Genomic DNA, 13,825 nt, shown 5'->3' with positions numbered 1-13,825 from the left:
CCTACCCCTAATATTTTTTTGTTTTTCAAAAAAAAAAAACTGTTTTTATAAAAAAAAAATAATTACTTTACATTATTGATATATACTTCACATTATTTCTAAATGTTATCGGCCAATTTTATTACATATATGAATATTTTTTTTAGAAAGAAATGTATTAACATGTAAATGGATATGTCTTTCACTGATTAAGATTATATGGATCACTAATCAATCTTATAGATGTCTAACCCATAAAGTATGAAATATGGATTTTCCTCAAGTGCTACTTCAATTGAGTTCTTGTATGTACTATGTATTAGCTCATATTTCATAAATTACAATTGATCATAACCTACAAGAATTATGAATAGATAATCATGGTATATATCTTAAAAATAGTAAGACAATTATACCAACTACTAAAGAAATTAGGATTACATGATATTAATAATAGAGTAAAATTAAAATATGTGGTGACTATTTACATAATTTCATCTGGTACATAGATGAGTAATGTTGTTAACTAATATTGAATATACTAACTACTTACCCAAATGGATTATGGTCAGAGAGGTGGAGTCAATATAAGGTGTTTGGGGTTCTAAATTTTCTTTCTCTTCCTTAACATTGGGTTGTCAAACAACTTTGTTAGGGGTTCACAAGTTAATACTTAATTTTCTAGTAAAAATATAGAGTATACGGAAAAGTTATTGGGTTCGTCCAAATGCATGAACCTCCACTTACATGTACCCTTGAATTTATGGACACCTTCATTATTGATCATTACACTCAGAGGCGAACCCAAGATTTGAAGATAGGGGGGACACCATTAAGAGTGACTCAAGGGTAAGGCTAGGAGTGACTTAAGAGTATGCCATTTTAAAAGACCTAAGAAAAGACCTTTATTTTTTGATTACTCACTTTCGTCATGACCTCGAAAAGACAATCCAAATTCCAAAAGGAACTTTGCCACATAGTAGAATCCTCTAAACGAATTCGATGCTCACTTCTTATTTTCTGAGATTGCTTGTTAAAAGCAACTTGAATAGATTGAAATTGATTCTCAAAATTTAGTATCTTGTTGAAACACCTATTGTGGATGCTATTTACTTCACCAACATGTAAATTGAATCGTTCCAAACTATGAATATGAACCCTTAAATCATGCCTTACAAAATCGATGCATTTTCGTTCCGAATCTAGTTTGAGGATATTCATTAATATCCGGTTGACAAGGTCCTTTTTAAATATAATTGTCTTCTCACTTCATCTCGTATTCTACGGCTATAATATATTCTTTCTCCAGGATCCGATTTAAATGATTGCAAATCAAATTCATCTATAAAATGCGAAGCATTGTCTCTATTGAGATGAATTATGTTTTGTCAAAAATCTATCCATTTAAATTCACAAGAATCAACAACAAATATCACAAAAAATACGCTTATAAAGAAAAACTTATTCTTCTTACCAATTTATATGAGATACAAGAATCAACAAAAAATCTCACAAAAAAATACGCTTATAAAGAAGTACCAATATATGCGAGATAATGGGATAGGAATTTAATTATGCACTGAAGAATACTTGTTAGCGTAGATTTTCTAGAAGTTTTACATTTTGTTGAGAGGTCTTATATTTTCTTTAGAATTGTGTTATTATATTTTGTTTAGAATTGTGTTAGAAAAAATTAGTGTTATATTTTGTTTAGAATTATTTTGAGACTTTTATTTATTTTTAAATTTAATTAAGAAAGGAATAGGACAACAATTTTATTTTTTTTAAAAAAAGAGGAAAACTGGAAAAGCTGAATTAAAGCAAAATAAATAACACTTACACCCTTGAGCAGAATTCGAACCCACGTGCTTCCGCTTCAAGGAAGTGCCTTCGACCAGTGCACCCACAACAACTTTTGATTATTAGGGTGCACACTTATATATATTTTCATTTTTTTTAATGTTTATACATATATATTCGAATTTTTTAAAAAAATTACCGGGTACATGTGGGTCTGCCCCTGATTACACTGCATGTTATGTCTACCACCATCAAAAACAATTATTTTCAACTAGTTATCAATGGTAAAGTCTATACTTTTACAGAAATCTATCAAATTATAAGAGAAATCAAGAAAAAATATTATATAAGTAAATACAGAGGCGAACCTAGGATTTAAAGATGGGAGAAACTACTAAGAGTGATTCAAGGGTAAGGTTAAGAGTGACACAAGGTTAAAGTTAGCGAAGCCTGCTTAGGCCTCCAAAAGTTTGAGGAACCCTGCCACGTTAGTAGAAATCTCTAAATGAATTTGATGCTCACTTCTTGTTTTATCAGATTGCTTGTTAAAAGCAACTTGAATGGATTGAGATTGATTCTCAAAATCTAGCATCTCGTTGAAACACCAATTATGGACGTCATTTACTTCACCAACATGCAAATTGAATCGTTCCAAACTATGATTCTAAGTCTTAGAACCAATTTCGTGAAAAATTCACCTGCATTTTCCTTTAAATTGTCATTTTTAATAAATATCAACATAAGTAAAATACAACATCTTTCTTCATACTATATACCAACTATCTAGAATATGAACCCTTAGACCATGTCTTACAAAATTGACGCATTTTCGTTCCAAATATTGTTTGAGGATATTCATTATCATGAATATCTAGTTGACGTCGCTTTTATTGAAAATAGTGTCTTCTCACTTAATGTCGTATTCTAGGGCTATATTAATCAATGGATATTCTTTCTCCGGGTTTAAGTGATTACAAATCAAAGTCATCTATAAAACACAAAGAATTGTCTCTAAAACTAGCACTTGGTTGAGAATAATTATTTTTCGTAAAAAATCTATTAATCTCAAATCACAAGAATCAACAACAAATTATTGCAAAAAAATGCTCTTATAAAGAAGAACTTCCCAATTTACGTAGAGATAATAGGAGTAGGACTTCAATTATGTAGTGAAGAATACTTGTAAGTTGTAGATTTCTAGTAATCACATATTTTGTTTAGAATTGTGCTAGGAAAAAATAGTCTTATATCTTATTTAGAATTGTGTTATGGCTTTTATTTGTTTTAAAATTCAATTAAGAAAGGAATGAGACCGGATGACAAAAAAAGGTGGTTGAGAAAGAGGTAAGGCCAGATGAGGTGACAAAAATGAGTTTTAATAAAAGAAAACTTTTTTAGAAATTGCTTTTATTAAAACTCATTTTTTGCCACCTCATCTGGGCTCACCCCCTTTCTTTGTTATCCGGTCTCATTCTTTTCTTAATGAATTTAAAAATAAATAAAAGTCATAGCACAATTCTAAAAAAAATACAAGAATAATTTTTCCTAGCTCAATTCTAAACAAAATATATGATTGCTAGAAAATCTACAACTTACAAAAATTCTTCACTGCATAATTGAAGTCCTACTCCTATTGTCTCTACGTAAATTGGTAAGTTGTTCTTTATAAGCGTTTTTTTTTTTTGCAATAATTTTGTTGATTCTTTTGATTTGAGATGGATAGATTTTTGACGAAGAATAATTCTTCTCAACCAAGTGCTAGTTTTAGAGACAATTCTTAACATTTTTAGATAAGTTTGATTTGTAGTCACTTAAACCTGGAGAAAGAATATCGATTGATTAATATAACCCTAGAATACGAGATGATGTGAGAAGACACTATTTTCAAAAAGAGTCATGCCAACCAGATTTAGTAATAATGAATATCCTCAAACTAGATTCGGAATGAAAATGCGTCAATTTTGTAAGACATGACTTAAGGGTTTACATTCTAGATGGTTGTAGTATAGTATGAAGAAAGATGTTGTATTTTGCTTATGTTGCTATTTATTTAAAATGACTACGCAAAGGGAAATGCAACTGATTTTTTTTCCACTAAAACTGATTTTAAGACTTAGAATCATAGTTTAGAACAATTCAATTTACATGTTGGTGAAGTAAATAGTGTCCACAATAAGCGTTTCAACAAGATGCTAGATTTTGAAAATCAATCTCAATCCATTCAAGTTACATTTAACAAACAATCCGGGAAAACTGGAAGTGAGCATCAAATTCGTTTAGAGGCTTCTACTAATGTGGCAAGGTTCCTCTTGAAATTCCTCAAACTTTTGGAGGCATAAGCAGGCTTTGATAACGTTACTCTTGTGTTGCTCCTAGTCTTACCCTTGAGTCACTCTTAATAGTGCTCCCTATCTTAAAATTCTAGGTTCGCCACTGTGTTTAAATATTATAAAAATCTCATATGCGTTCTTTTGTCATCACTTGATCCTTATTATAATTGTTATGTGCTTACGTATGTTGCTTTGCATATCAAATTTGTCAGAACAAATATGCATGTTTGGAGCAAAAATAGATTTGTTAGCTTTGAAGTCTCAGTAGAAGTTCAATGAAATGATGAAGATCGCATTCGATAGTTACTGAGCTAAATGAACACAGAAAAATGAAAAATTACCAAGCTCGTGTCGCACAAGTTGAAAAGAAAAAAAGAGAAAAGCAAAAGAGTGGGTCGAATTTATTTTAGCTGACAGTTATATTTGTCCATAGATTAAATATGTGCAGTATATATAATGTATTAATTCAATATTCAAAGGTTACACGGTTTTTGAGAGGAAAAAATACACTACAAAGAACATATTGAATTTATAACTGTTGTAAAATTAAAGCAAAATAAAACAAGAAATATAAAAGATAAAACAATAGAAATAGGGAGACAAGAGATGAGAGTTTTTCTTATTCATCAAAGTATTGATCAAATCTTCAAGTGTATACAATATGAAGCCTTATGTTTCTATTTATAGTGTAACATAGAGGCATACAAAACGCTAGTCATAAACATGACATTAACATGAAAATAATAGGGAGGTTATGAAAGTCAAAGGTTACAAAAGTAATGGTTATAAAGTTGGAGGTTATGGACATTATGTTTATCTTCATAATGGAGGAGGTTATGTAGTAACTTTTTAGTGCAGTGGACATTTACATTACATTGTTTTATAACAATAACAATTTTTTAGCAATAACTGTATTATTTTTGGCTTACATTAATAAATAGCAACAACTTGATAAATTGTTGGTATATATTTTAATTTTGGAAAATTTTTCAAAATGTCAATATTTTAACATTTAAGAGGGCTTATTAGCAACACTTTCAATATTTAGTAAAAATGTCAAAATTTTAATTTGTTATGTATCTTATTTATGTTTTTATTATTTGTTTTTATTTAAAGAATAGAATTAAATAACAAAAGGGAGAAAATCAAGGGAGAGAATATTTCAAAAAAAAAGTAAAGATCGCTTAATTTTCTCATCAGTTACATTTTCAAATAAAACTCAAACTTTGTTCTTCTTTTTTTCTCCATAATCTTAATCTTTTTTTATTAGTCATTCCAATAGGTATGTGATATGTCAAATGAATTTATAGTTATTTAAGAAACATATTTGTATTCGAAAATTTTGTATTTCTTATTTATTTCAATATGTATTTTATTCGTATTTCTATTTATTCTAGTTTTTATTTAGAATATTGTATAATAATATATAAAATACAAAAAAGTAGTATGATGAAAAAGTGAGATAATAATTTTTAGAGAAGGAGCATATCACTTAAAATTCTCATCATTAACAATTTCAAAAAAAAACTTCTTTTTCATTCTATTAGATCAACTTTCCTTTGTTATGTTTTCATTTTAATTGTATACCAATTTTATGTGCTCACTTTACAATTCAAATTAAAATTAATTTTTTTCTTTCAAACTACAAATTGTATTTCGGTGATCAAAATTGTATTACTTGATTACCACGTATCTCATATGTATGAATATGATTTATGAAAGGGTACAAGATTTTTGGGGGGAATTAGCATACTTGGTGGAAATAATAAATTTGTTAAGGAAGGATATAATATTCTAAAAAAATAAATACAAATTGACTATGAAAGAAATAAGAATACAAGATTCTGGAAAACATATAGCATACATAGTAAAATAATATAATCAATATACAATATTCTAAAAAAATACAAATTAACTGTTGAAAAACAGGATACATATATGTTTAAGAAATACAAATTTATATGAGATAATATATATAGTGAAAATGATATAATCAGAATAAATATTCTAAAAAAATAAATCCAAATTGACTATGAAAGAAATAAGAATACAAGATTCTGGAAAACATATAACATACATAGTAAAATCATATAATCAATATACAATATTCTAAAAAAATAAATCCAAATTGACTATGAAAGAAATAAGAATACAAGATTCTGGAAAACATATAACATACATAGTAAAATCATATAATCAATATACAATATTCTAAAAAAATAAATCCAAATTGACTATGAAAGAAATAAGAATACAAGATTCTGGAAAACATATAACATACATAGTAAAATCATATAATCAATATACAATATTCTAAAAAAATAAATCCAAATTGACTATGAAAGAAATAAGAATACAAGATTCTGGAAAACATATAACATACATAGTAAAATCATATAATCAATATACAATATTCTAAAAAAATAAATCCAAATTGACTATGAAAGAAATAAGAATACAAGATTCTGGAAAACATATAACATACATAGTAAAATCATATAATCAATATACAATATTCTAAAAAAATAAATCCAAATTGACTATGAAAGAAATAAGAATACAAGATTCTGGAAAACATATAACATACATAGTAAAATCATATAATCAATATACAATATTCTAAAAAAATAAATCCAAATTGACTATGAAAGAAATAAGAATACAAGATTCTGGAAAACATATAACATACATAGTAAAATCATATAATCAATATACAATATTCTAAAAAAATAAATCCAAATTGACTATGAAAGAAATAAGAATACAAGATTCTGGAAAACATATAACATACATAGTAAAATCATATAATCAATATACAATATTCTAAAAAAATAAATCCAAATTGACTATGAAAGAAATAAGAATACAAGATTCTGGAAAACATATAACATACATAGTAAAATCATATAATCAATATACAATATTCTAAAAAAATAAATCCAAATTGACTATGAAAGAAATAAGAATACAAGATTCTGGAAAACATATAACATACATAGTAAAATCATATAATCAATATACAATATTCTAAAAAAATAAATCCAAATTGACTATGAAAGAAATAAGAATACAAGATTCTGGAAAACATATAACATACATAGTAAAATCATATAATCAATATACAATATTCTAAAAAAATAAATCCAAATTGACTATGAAAGAAATAAGAATACAAGATTCTGGAAAACATATAACATACATAGTAAAATCATATAATCAATATACAATATTCTAAAAAAATAAATCCAAATTGACTATGAAAGAAATAAGAATACAAGATTCTGGAAAACATATAACATACATAGTAAAATCATATAATCAATATACAATATTCTAAAAAAATAAATCCAAATTGACTATGAAAGAAATAAGAATACAAGATTCTGGAAAACATATAACATACATAGTAAAATCATATAATCAATATACAATATTCTAAAAAAATAAATCCAAATTGACTATGAAAGAAATAAGAATACAAGATTCTGGAAAACATATAACATACATAGTAAAATCATATAATCAATATACAATATTCTAAAAAAATAAATCCAAATTGACTATGAAAGAAATAAGAATACAAGATTCTGGAAAACATATAACATACATAGTAAAATCATATAATCAATATACAATATTCTAAAAAAATAAATCCAAATTGACTATGAAAGAAATAAGAATACAAGATTCTGGAAAACATATAACATACATAGTAAAATCATATAATCAATATACAATATTCTAAAAAAATAAATCCAAATTGACTATGAAAGAAATAAGAATACAAGATTCTGGAAAACATATAACATACATAGTAAAATCATATAATCAATATACAATATTCTAAAAAAATACAAATTAACTGTTGAAAAACAGGATACATATATGTTTAAGAAATACAAATTTATATGAGATAATATATATAGTGAAAATGATATAATCAGAATAAATATTCTAAAAAAATATAAATTTACTGTTATAAAATAGCATACATCTATGCTTAAGAAATACAAATTCATATAAGATACGTATTTGAATGACTACAAATAAAAAAGAAATACAATATTCTTAATAAAAAAACAAATGATGAGTAAAAGAAAAATAATTGACAAATAAAAATTAATATGAATATTATTCTGATATGAATACAATTTCGGAACCTTCTTCTTTGACTCTCTCTTTCTTCTTCGTCTGCTATGTTTCTTTTTTTTCAATTCTTTTCACCAAATTCAAATCTGAATCTGTGTTTATTTGTGAATTAATAATCCTATAAGCAAAATTCGAAATTATTAAATATGAATGTATATAAAAAAAATCAAACAATATATTATGTATGAATGCTTATGTGGCTTACTACAAATTACAATCTACTAAATCTCAAATATAAAAATAAAATCATAAAAATAATGTTTCAAATACTAAAATTCTAAAATGCATAAATAATTGATGAGTATGTTAACAAACTCATATAAAAATCGAAAAAATTACGAAAAAATTGTAATACATACAATCCAAAATCCAACATAATTTTTATTTCAAAAAAATCTTATGAAATCTCGCAAAATAAAAGATGATTACGAAAATACCTTTATGTATTGAGAGATTTCTTGAATTAATCGATAGATCTGAGCAAATTGATATGAACTTGAATAATTAGTTCTTTTTCAACAATGAGAGACAATAATGGTGAAAATGGTAAAAGAGAAATTTTTTTTGAAAATCTTAAAGATGGAAATAAATTTAATGGTATTAAAGTCTACAAGAAGTCTAAATGGATAGTGAATATATTTAATGTTGAAATGTTTTGAGAATAAAAGGAAAGACAAATAATAGTATTTACAAATTATTTTTAAAATATTGACATTTTGATACTTTTTGACTAAATATTTTAAAGTGTAGTTCTTACTAATTAAGTTAGGAATTATGAGTACTTTACTAATTTTTCTTTTAATTTTTCCCAGAACATTTTTGTTATTTCCAAATATTTTAGTATTGTTGCTATATAATATATTATTAATAATAAATTTCAAATATAATAAATTTGCATTAACTTTTTTGCAACAATCGTGAAATTGTTGCCCAATTTTAATAAATGGCAACAATTTATATAATTTGTTATTATATTAAAAGAATTGGTGATGATATTTTATAATTGCTAATGTACTTAATTTAATAATAGCTTATGCAATTGTGGGAAAAAATATTTTTTTTTTTTGAGTTTTCAGTCCAAAAATTATGATATTTTTGTTTCCGTCAAAAAATTGTAGAAGTTTCCCAATTTTTATTTTCTATTTCAACAAATTTAAGTTGCGCCTTTTAATTTTTCTAAAAATTGAAGCTAGATTTTCTCTTTCATTGTTCTTGAAGTCATCTCTTTTCACAAATTTTGGTGACTTCTTGCGTATGATTATTTTATGATTTAATCTCTTTATTAGTATTGATAAAAAAGTTTCTTTAATTATTGTGTTCTTGTCTTCTATTTAAAAATTCTTCATAAGACTTTTGTTAAATTTCAATTGTATTTTATTTTTGATACTTTCTTGTAGAAAAAGTTTTTTTTTTTTTTATTTGTGAGTATTTGAATTTGTCTAAACTACTTTGTTTTTGTTTTTTTGGATTGGTTCTATTTCAATTCTTAGGTCATGATCTATTAATATTATTATAATATTATTACAAATAAAACTTATGTCACTCGAACTTTTCAGCCTTGATATTCATAATATATACTGATACTACCAAATTTCAACATCTCCAATACGAATTTCCTATAATTTCATAGTTGTACCACTCCACTAAGCTTAAAAAATGTTAACAACAGTCCTCTATTGTTAAAGTCTGCACTAGAAAATGGGCAAATTAACACTTTTTGTATAACCAAACTTTGATATGTTGTATTTCCTATGTATCTCTATTAGTTTTCTGTTGTTGCCTTCTAGTTATAATCCATAATTGATTTCGAACACTCCCTAAACAACAAAGATAGAAAAATAAGTAATAAAATAAGAAGAGCAAGGTAGAGTTGGAAGATTCCTCGTAATGGAGAGTTTTTACACTCACAAAAGTTAATTCAAAGCATAAGCAGTCGTCAACAAGTATAAACCCAACGATAAATTAGGGTCGATCTCACGAGGAATTGTTTGGAAAAGAATTCAAATACGAAGTATGAAAGTGTTCTAACTTCCTATAGAATGGAAATAAATAATAAAATGCAACATAACGTAAATCAACAATTTTAGATTGTCAATATTAAAAGGATTTAGTAACTTATTGTTAACTAAGACAAATAATGCGAGTTTCAGACAAGTAGAGAGGAGATCTTAGGAGTGTGAGAAATCGAATACTAATTTCGCTTAATGGGTAATGAACAATTGATTTCAGTCGTTGAATCTCAATGAGTAAGGTGAATTATAACTATAGTGGTCAGCAGTCATTATTCAATTAGCTATTATGTTTCAACCAAGTCCTTTCAAACCTCAACAAACTTATGATGTGAAGCATCCCAATTTCTTAATTTAACTCACTTTATCAAGCTGGATTGTAAGAACAAATTCAATACAACTATCAATTATATACTCTACCATGAGCATCTTTCACAAGCAAACTTAGAGAGCTAAAACTAGATTTAAATTTGCAACTTCAATCCATAGATGAAAACATGAGTAAATAATTGAACTCATTTCAAAATAACATAATATTTAGCAATTAACAATATCCACAAGCTAATTTGTGTATTCGATTACATAATCACAACCCTAGTTAATGAGGTTTAGCCAATCATAGTAAAAAAATAAGTAAGAGTTACCAAAAATATGTTCTATAAGGACACCGAAATCTTCAATACTCAATGCCAAAAACTAAGACTAAAACCCTCACACCTCAATTTCTTAGCTCAAAATATCCAAGAGAAACAAGTTTTTGCTAGTAAAATAATTGGTAATGTGAAGTCCTCTTTATCTCTCTTCAAAAACAAATTATATGTTTCCACAAAATTCCCAAAATTTTATCTCGAGACCAAGTCGGCAAGAGTAGTCGGGTTCGTTGAATGACTCGAAGAACCGCCGATGGGTAGGTTTTAGCGCCAAACATCTGCTTGAACTTTTGAATTCAGGACGTCATATATAGTTGGCGAACCTAATGGATGTCATCAAATGGCTTCAGTGACTCATCGTTTGGATCTGTTCTCGCCGCTTAGACTTGACTTAACCTCTCCTATTTTTCTATTCCTTTAGACAATTTGGGTCGATCTCACCGTTTAATTCAGCGATGCGCCATTTTGCACTTCAGTTCTCCGAGTTGGCTAAGTTCATGAGCCAAATTCTCTGGATCTTTAGCGAGTTAAAAGCTCACTCGGCGAGTTGACGAGTGTCTTTTAAGAGCTCCAACCTTGCTTTTCTTCACTTTTTTCAACTTTTTTGCTTCTTTTCGTAATGGAATATTCTTGCCTTGTTCTTAAGCCTTCATAGTTACACATAAACGATTTAACATCTGTTATTAACATAAAATATGCATTAAGAACTTTATAGAGTAACAAGTTCTAAATGAGTCAAAATTCTCGACTTTCAATCTTCAGAGTAACTTACTTTGAAAAAGTTAATTTTGTCCATCCTAAGGTCAAACTCACTGGAAGAAAATTTCATGTGTCAATTTAGTTGCCTAGGAATTAAAATTAGAGAGAAAACTATAATTCGTAGAATACATATTTTGTATATCTTTTATTTGTGCTTGGAGCCCAAGTTTGGTCACGTATAAAATGATCCCGTACCTTTTTTCTATTCTTGCATAATATATATGGTGTAGTGGCATGGTTATATGAGGTGTATATGACTTTGTATTGAAGATTGGACATTAAGACTTGCAAATAGGTGGCAATATCAAGGAACTAAACTAATGTTCTAGATCAAAGGGACCCCTCAAAGTTCATGATTGAAAAAATGGCTGGGGTAGAACTTCGCCCATTTGAAATGTTTAAATTGTCCCATACCTTGTGGCTAAGGATATGAGTGTACAACATGCTAAGAATAGTGTGATAGGAGGAATTATAATAGCACAAGGATCGTCTGTTACATGTTGAAGTCAAGAAAATTAGTGAAACTAAGGTCGACAAAAGTTATCGAAGTTTCTATAGTGATATTTTCTTAACTTTGAGCGACATGTCTTGGATGTTTTCTCCAAATATATAAAGAGTTGGAAGGACCATCACTCATTAAATCGAAGGCCTACTAGTCTAGTTTGAAACCTATAAAACCTCATATCAAACCGACATCAGAGTAAAGAGTTGTGAGGGTTTTACTATGGACTGCCCGGACAGAATCTGGGTTGGATCCTGGTCGGGCCAAAAATGTGGTATGTCGGCTTACTCAACGTTTTAAACCATGAAAACATTTTATTTCACTTCCTAACCATAGAGAAAGCTTCAGTGAGGGTTCCTATGAAGTTCTTGCATGATAAAGGTTAGTGATTGATGATTTCAAGCATTAAAGGTAGCCCCTGTGCCTAGAAACGTAATCTCTACATGTGACAATCATTTTCCCCTTCTATTAGATGCATTTGAAGCTAGTTTTTGAAGATATAAATTTGTAGTTGTTGGTGTTTTTTTCAGCTTTACACTTGGTTAACCAAGGTAGTCATCTCAGGACTCTTTAATGATTGTTTTTATGAAGTTTGACGGACATTTCATCAAGTTGAGGCCATTTGGAAAATCTGACGATTTAAGATCAATTGTGAACTGTTTATAGGTGTGTAACAACTATGTATATATAGTGTTTTCAAAGGTAGGACGTAAGGAACAATTTTCATGAAGAAATTACAGTCATTTGAGCGTTCATTGGAAAGATATGTTAAGGCTAAGCAAAGTCCCTCATTTTAGCACCACTCCTAGAAAATTCATAAAACGCCGAATGTGATATTTTGCTATTCTATTTCTAGAATTACCTTTAGTGAAAGGCATTGGGATCTCAGCTGAATTATTTTCATGATTCTATTATTTTGATATTCCACTCGTTCGGATAAATAGAGTATTCAACAACAATATGTCATTTTATCGGTTTCCTTGATTATATGCCCGCATGTATGAATTCTATTCCTCTTTGGGTGATGTGACTTAAAATATCACATGAGACCTTTATTAATTGTAACCCTCCCTCTTTCCCCACTAAAGTTATTATCAAAAAATCTTTAAAGCAATTCAGGATGTTCAAAACTCTCTAATATAACTTAAAGGTTTAAACTATTTGAACACTTGTTTTTTTTTTTTTTTGAAATACTTCTTTCATTAATTATCTAGGAACCAAGTTAGGAACTAAGTAAGTCACCTTAAAATTGTTATGAATATCTTCAAGGTTAGTTTATCTTTCTAAAATTTGAGTTAACTTTTCAATCTTATTTTGGAAGAACATATGAGGTTTCATGAGATGGTTACATTTTATACGAAAGTGATTATGAGATTTTAAGATCAAGACTACAAACGGGCCAAGATTGGCAACATGATAACAATAACTTATGAGTGTTATAAATCTATGACATGACATGTCATGCATTTTACTTTCGAGTTATAATTGGGAGATATGGAGCCTATTACCTATATTTATACGTATGAGACACAGATGACCACAAGTTGGTGAATATGATGTCGGTTCGCTACCGGAAGGTACCACCATTGCTAACATTTGGTTGGGTGTGTGTGTGTGTGTGTGTATATATATATATATATATATATA

The 13,825-nt window shown here is 27.6% G+C and overlaps 1 long non-coding RNA gene across 2 annotated transcripts in view; it reads right to left on the bottom strand.

Annotated features, from left to right (window-relative positions):
- Positions 1 to 10,753: 10,753 nt before the first annotated feature.
- The window catches only part of LOC107028411, an 18,982-nt gene continuing 15,910 nt past the window's right edge, over positions 10,754 to 13,825 (bottom strand). Inside the window, exon 3 of one of the 2 annotated variants that reach the window (XR_001457867.2) lies at positions 10,754 to 11,594. This is a non-coding gene — a long non-coding RNA (uncharacterized LOC107028411). The remainder of the gene's footprint in view (positions 11,595 to 13,825) is intronic. The other variant, XR_001457903.2, reaches the window with a different exon arrangement.

Source organism: Solanum pennellii, chromosome 1 (genome assembly GCF_001406875.1).
Source record: "Solanum pennellii chromosome 1, SPENNV200".
Classification (NCBI taxonomy): domain Eukaryota; kingdom Viridiplantae; phylum Streptophyta; class Magnoliopsida; order Solanales; family Solanaceae; genus Solanum; species Solanum pennellii.
The sequence above is the reverse complement of the archived record's forward strand: the minus strand, read 5'-3'. Positions and strand labels throughout refer to the sequence as shown.